General features: G+C 31.6%; 1 long non-coding RNA gene and 1 pseudogene across 2 annotated transcripts in view; both read left to right on the top strand.

Moving 5' to 3' along the window:
• Nucleotides 1-345: 345 nt before the first annotated feature.
• LOC145291185 (phospholipid scramblase 1 pseudogene) lies at nt 346-2,739 on the top strand (annotated as a pseudogene). The gene has a single exon (XR_013869347.1). The product of XR_013869347.1 is annotated as a phospholipid scramblase 1 pseudogene (transcript).
• A 2,032-nt stretch (nt 2,740-4,771) lies between these two features.
• The window catches only part of LOC145291184 (uncharacterized), a 21,139-nt gene continuing 18,983 nt past the window's right edge, over nt 4,772-6,927 (top strand). Inside the window, exon 1 of the long non-coding RNA XR_013869346.1 lies at nt 4,772-5,312. This is a non-coding gene — a long non-coding RNA (uncharacterized LOC145291184). The remainder of the gene's footprint in view (nt 5,313-6,927) is intronic.

Below are 6,927 nucleotides of genomic sequence, written 5' to 3'. Positions count from 1 at the left end.
ACTTGTTTCAGTATCCACTAATGTCTGGTTACAAGCTCCAGCACCAGGCCCCATCTATACAACTCGGATCAACTTGAGACACGTTATCCTACCTCAGGGACCTATGAATCTCAACCTTGCAAGACGCTCGTTCTTACTTCGGCTGATCCTGATCTCCATTGGCGGGCATTTTACCTTTTTCTTGGTAAACAATAAAACACACCTTTAATCAAACATCTGCGTTTGTCATCCTTCTCTGCTGTTGCTGTTACCTTTTTGGCTTGCGTCTACTTTTATTAGTTGTACAGTCGATTGGCACATCCACACTTCACACCTCCTTCCCTGCAACAGGTTCATCAGAGCACATCTCATTAAAATATTTTTTTGTCCGTATCGTTAACCACTCACTCACAATGCTCACTGCGCAGTTGGAATAACAAAACCCGTTTTGTAAATCAGGTCGCATGAATCGAACCACACCTGTAAAACGAATTGCTACGCACAATATTAACAAAACTTTATAAACTTTCATTTTATTTTGTTTACTCTGAGCTGCTCGGTCCATAAGTCGTCTGCGCCTAAATTGTTAAAACTTCTTCACTTCACATAAGAACAATGGATGCTGTTACTCTGCAGCCAACCGGAATACAAGAGAATCCTTCAAGTTATGAACAGTTACAACTATCGGCTGAAGAATACACAGCCGAAAATAGTACTGTTTTTAGCCCGCTGTTAGGAACTCCAGATGGGTTGTACTACCCCCAAGGCCAGCAAATGATGCAAATACCCATGCATATAAACATACCTAACATTAACTGCCCGCCGGGTTTGGAATATTTAATGGGCGTCGATCAGATGATCGTAGACCAACGGGTCGAACTACTTGAAGCCTTTACAAATATCGAGTGTGTGAACAAATACAGGATTACAAACTGCCTGAACCAACAAGTGTATGTGGCGACTGAAGAATCAGAATTCTGTGAGAGATACTGCTGCAAGAATAAGCGTGGATTTGTGATGCATATCTGGGACAACTTTGGAAGGGAAGTGATGAGAGTGGTCCGCCCATTTCAGTGCTGTGCGGGCGCTCACTGTTGCGCCGACATTAACTGTTGTTCTTTACATATCGAGGTTGAGGCCCCAGCCGGACAGGTTGTAGGCCGAGTCCAACAAACAAAAAGCTGTATGGCTGTTCATTTTGATGTCGTGTCACCAGATGACGATGTTGTACTGAAAATCCGAGGGCCAACCTGCGTTCTGGATGGACTGTGTTGTACTGACGACCAGGACTTTGAAATTTTTACAGCAGACCTTCAGCACAATATTGGGAAAATCAGCAAAAAATATGGCGGTTTTGTTCGAGAAATGTGGACTAATGCGGATACGTTTCACATGTGTTTTCCACTGAATCTTGATGTTAAAATGAAGGCCACACTTTTTGGCGCTCTCTTTCTCATTGATTTTATGTTTTTTGAAAAAAGGAATAGGTAACAAACGAAAAAAAATATTTTCCCTCTGATATAAAAAAAAAAACATGGTGCTTATTCAGTTTTATCTTAATATAAAAAGAATTATAATTGCACAAAAATTTTATTATGTACTTACCTGTTAGGTTAAAAAAAACTGTACACTAAAATTTACACAAATCCATGTAGTATTTTTGTTTTCATAAAAGCAAATCAAATCATCCCCTCTGCAAATTTTGGAATCCATTTTTAACATGAAGGATGAGGGCTTTGTTAACTCATGAATTTGAGTCACGTCTCTTTGCCACTAACTTTAATGAAGATACAAAAATGGCCAATGGGAAAATTCGACATTTAACTTTGGTTATTTATTATTTTATAACAAAAATACTGGATGAATTTGTGTAATTTGAGTTTACTGCCCTTTTTTTTTTTTTTTTTTTTTACCTAACACACAAGTACGTAATAAGTCGTTTGAGTGCAACTACACTATAATAACACAATTCGGAAAACGAAAAAAAATAAGTAGATTATCTACTTAATTGGCATGTCAGAAGTATAAAAATGTTTTCTTTAATAATCTTTTCTACCTTATCGTGTTTCGTAATTTCTGGATATATATTGTAACATTGGTTTGCTTTGAAATTCAATATTAAAAATATTGAATTTCGCTATTGTAGTGTACTTGCACCGAATATTATACTATTTTGTTTATTTTCTTCTATGGACAGTTTTAAATATTGAGCTGAAACCGGACAAACTCAAACAAAATATTCAGCGTTCATTTTATGTTAAAATCTGTTTTAAATAATATTTTCTAAACAAAATTAAAGAAATTCTAAATGTTATTTTAACTAATGTTAGCCATTAACATGGGAGACATTTTAAAGTTCAACTTCAACAATAGAAAAGAAAATGAAAACCTTAATTTCTGTTAGTTTTATTTCGCAATAATTTTACAAAATTGTGTGTGTGTGGGGGTGGGGTCTGATTTGGTGTTTGTTTATATATATTGGTGATCTTTTAAACCAACGCATTTCAGGTGGAACATTATTACGTACTTACGCATCATGTCGAAATTAGTATAAATTCCAAAAATTACAAAAAACGATCCAGTAGAAAAATAAGGTGCTTGTTGATTTATAGCCAACAAATCACTTTTTAAATATGTCATTCTAAGCAAAAACAATATTACGTACTTAATTATCATGTCGAAAATAGTAATATATCAAAAACTTACGAAAATTCAACTGCTGTTATATTTTAGTAAAAAAAAAAAACCAAAAAAAAAAAACGAGGTAAAACATAAAACGAGACCCTAATTTTCAAAGATGGTGGCAGGTTTGTCAATTGAGTTATGGAAGCACAGAATTGATATTTGGACAAAATATTAAGATTTTTTTTTGTTAATATATTTTTTCTAGCATATTTACGTTTTCTTTTTTAAATGTACTATACTTAAATATATTTTATTTACATATACTTTATTTAAACCTGCGCAGTCTATTACAACTATCACCGATTTAAAAAAATATTATTTATTACAGTTAACTATATTTTACGTTTATTTTTTGTTCACCCTCCTTATAATAAAAATATATAAAAATAGCTAAACTTTCTTTATCAATTGATTTTGTGTTTTTAATCGCATAGAAATATCTAAACAATTTGACAAAATATGAAAAAAGATATGCGATTAAAAACACAAAATCCATTGATAAAGAAAGTTTACGTATTTTTATATATTTTTATTTTAAAGGGGATGAACCCCCCCCTGAATTATAGTTAACTATAAAAAAATACTATCTTTTAAATCGGCGACGATCGTAATAGTGTTGGAATTTTTTGTACCAATAGTGCATCCCCCTGTTTACATTTATATTTTTATTCAGGTTTTTATATTTGATTTTCTGTATTTCGTATCCTTTATAATTCTTAGTTTCGTATATTTTGGGTTTGTACGAAACTCCCTTTAATTTAAAGAAAAGAGCAATGCTAGCTCCTTGATGACGTCACGAGCCCAGCGCGAAATTCGGCCTCTTTTGGAATTCCGGCGACGAGGATATTGGACGTAGTTTCATTGCCCGGCGCTGATAAGGAATTTTGACGAGCCTCCTTCAAAGAAGAATGCCCGGCAAGAATACCTGGACGCGCTGAAAGCGAACTTCTAAGGACTTATTTATGTGGCTACGGTTTGTACGTAAATGGAAGGAGAGAAATTTTAAAGGACTTTAAAATGAGAAAAAAAGAAAAAGGCACATGCCTGACCGCCATAAATTTGTGAGTACGTTCCTAAAATTTATTGTATATGAGAGAGAGAGATTAGAAACTACTATTTGAATTATACTGTATTCATTTATGGATACGACATCTTCATTATAAGAACCAGCGTTATTTTTTTCATTATATATTGTTACCTTGGCGTTCTTTGTTCTTTGCATTTAATGCCCGCAAAAGGAAAAATTTGCAACTAACTTTATTGTAAATAAAATCTCTTCTTCGTTTGGAAACAAGACCCTTATATTATTCTTTATTCCCCCCCCTTTTTTATTCCATGCTTTTATTTATTTTTTCAGGCTAGTTTTGCATCGAATTTATCTGAAAGAGGATAAATTTCCGACAATAGACTGCGCAGGTTTAAAGAAAGTATATGTAAATAAAGTATATTTAAATATACTACATTTCAAAAAGAAAACGTAATAATATTTGGAAAAAACCGTAAATATGCTAGAAAAAATATATCAACAAAAAATCTTAATATTTTGCTTAAATATATAGATAAGCAGTTTTGAAGAATAGTGGATGAACCGCCCCCCTAAGTAATGACACCTTATCAATTCTCCAATACTATTGCAACACTATCCCATTGATTACTGTACACACAATAACACTTATCCCCGAGTGGCCATTGAGCCTTGATAAGTGGTGAACTCCATGTCAAAAAAAAAAGTAGTATTGTATCAATTTTGTGCTTCCAGACCTGCCGCCATCTTTGAAACTTAGGGTCTCATTTTATGCACTATTACCCACTGTTTTTAATTAAAATTGACATGAAAATTAAGTAGATAACATTGGCTTTTAATGGAAATTTTTTTTTCCGACTTTGTTGCTTATTCTCAAAAAATACTAAATCTTATTTCTATCTATTTAAACCCTGAGTCCTTTTTAATTATATATATATATATATATATATATATATATATATATAAAGTTAGAAAAGCATTTTTACTATAGGCTTTAAAAATAAAAATACAAGATTCAATTTGAAATTCATTTATCTTCAAAGCGCACTTTTATAAATTTTACAAAGTAAGGTATAAAAATTTAATTTAAATTGAATCAAAAAATTACCTTGGATTTATTTTATGTAATGTACATTCTGTTGCACTTAAAAAAAAAAATAATTAAAAATTTTATATCTATATCATTAATTGCTAGATGAAAGATAATGTTTTTAAATTGCAACAAAATGTACATTACATAAAATAAATCCAAGGTAATTTTTTTTGATTCAATTTAAATTAAATTTTTATACCTTACTTTGTAAAATTTATAAAAGTGCACTTTGAAAATTAATAAATTTCAAATTCAATCTTGTACCTTTATTTTTAAAGTCTATAATAAAAACATTTTGTTTAACAATTTTCATGCCTTGGATGAAATGCTTTTCTAACTTGTATCTTATCTTTTTAAGATTATATTTTAAAACAATCCTTCTCTCTATTTCAGTTTGTATTTCTCCTTACACCACAATTCATTTTTGCAACCCCTTCTTTGTATTATTACAGGTCTGAATATTCTCTGTTTCAGTTTGTATTTCTCCTCACACCACAATTCATTTTTTGCAATCCCCTCTTTGTAATACAGGTCTGAATAATGAGAAAATCTGAATTTTTTTTAACAAAAACTTTAAAATAACTTTTCTAGATTAATTTTTTTTAAACTTCTTTCAGAATAGAAAATCTTTAAAATAAGGAACATATTTCATATAGGTTTCATTAACAAATATTCAGTACATAACGAGAAGAATAGAGATGAAAATTTCAAAAAGACTGTATAACTGATTACGGTCAATAGTAGTCCTTGCTAGCGAAAGTCTTTGTTTTTCTATTATTATTTAAAACATTTTGTGTCCTGCTCTTTCGCGCGAGGACTAATATATATATATATATATATATATATATATATATATATATATATATATATATATATATATATATATATATATATATACAGACCGGCCACTTTAAATGGAATGTGCTCTGATTAACTCATTGAACTTGTACTCTCTTGACATATATACGCCTCCCGACAAACCGTTTAGCAACAAAATCTCACCCCTTCACTGTAGACATCCCTAGATGCCGGAAAGCCTTCTATTCTAATAGCTTCTTCCCTCAAATAGCTAGACTTTGGAATTCTCTCTCTGCTTCCAGTTTCCCTGACTATACTGACATGTAGAAGTTTAAATGTAATGTAAACCGACATATTGCTCTTCTTACATGGTCCCCTGTAAACATGGTCCAAAATAGTAGCCCCTTACATTCAAGGGGTAATATGTCTTATCTTATTTGGGGTGTGAGCAAGATTTAAAAAAAAATCCATCTATGTATTTGTTTAATGTAAGGTGGACAGCGGAAATCTATTTTAAGCAGAAATAATTGAATAGAAACACCAATAAAAACAAGTGTTTTTATTGGTTGATGTTTTTTTTGGTATTTTTGGTGCATCAATCTCATAGGAAAATTAATAGACTGTAACGTATCTGTCAAGTTATTCTTCCTGCTTGACGAAAATCAACGGCTTTATTTACTTTTATAAACTTACTAGCGGGGAGGGGGCGCCTGGCTTTGGCCGGGCGTAAAATACACTTAAATATGATTTTTTTAATTGTCCATATTTCGTATATATTATTGTAGAGCCGTGATTTTAAAAGTAAATACAAAAATGTATTTAGGTGCCATCAGCTAGAATCGAAACTGTATCATTCAAAGCTGGTGACGTTACCACTGTACCAACGTGGCATGCTTATAAACTGATTAAAAATTAAAAATAAACTAAGATGAATGTATAAAATGTAGAAAGATTTTTTCTATTTTGACCCCATAAAAACTATTGCTGATCCTGAATCCATTGCCGTACATTGTACCTTTTTCTTAATAAACAATAAAACACGATACATATCGTCTCAATCATATGTGTTTGTCATCTTTCTTTGCTATTACCGTTACCTCTTTACCTTGTGTCTACTTTTATTCATTTATTTTTTTTGTACAGTCGATTGGCACCTTCATAATTTCAGCACACCTCCGCAACACATTTTAATATTTCCAGATATTTCAAGAAACCATCCAACACTATAAGGTAATAGAAACAATCCAGTAGGTCAGCAAAATTTTTTTTGGGTCCCTTTTTAGGGGTTCCAATTTGTGAGGAAGATTTGAAGGATGAGCCAATTTTGGAGATTTAGTTTGGGAGAAAA

This window comes from Euprymna scolopes, chromosome 12, assembly GCF_053919585.1.
Source record: "Euprymna scolopes isolate OS-2025 chromosome 12, ASM5391958v1, whole genome shotgun sequence".
In the NCBI taxonomy this organism is placed as follows: domain Eukaryota; kingdom Metazoa; phylum Mollusca; class Cephalopoda; order Sepiida; family Sepiolidae; genus Euprymna; species Euprymna scolopes.
Note: the sequence above shows the minus strand (reverse complement) of the source record. Positions and strands in the feature narration are given on the sequence as shown.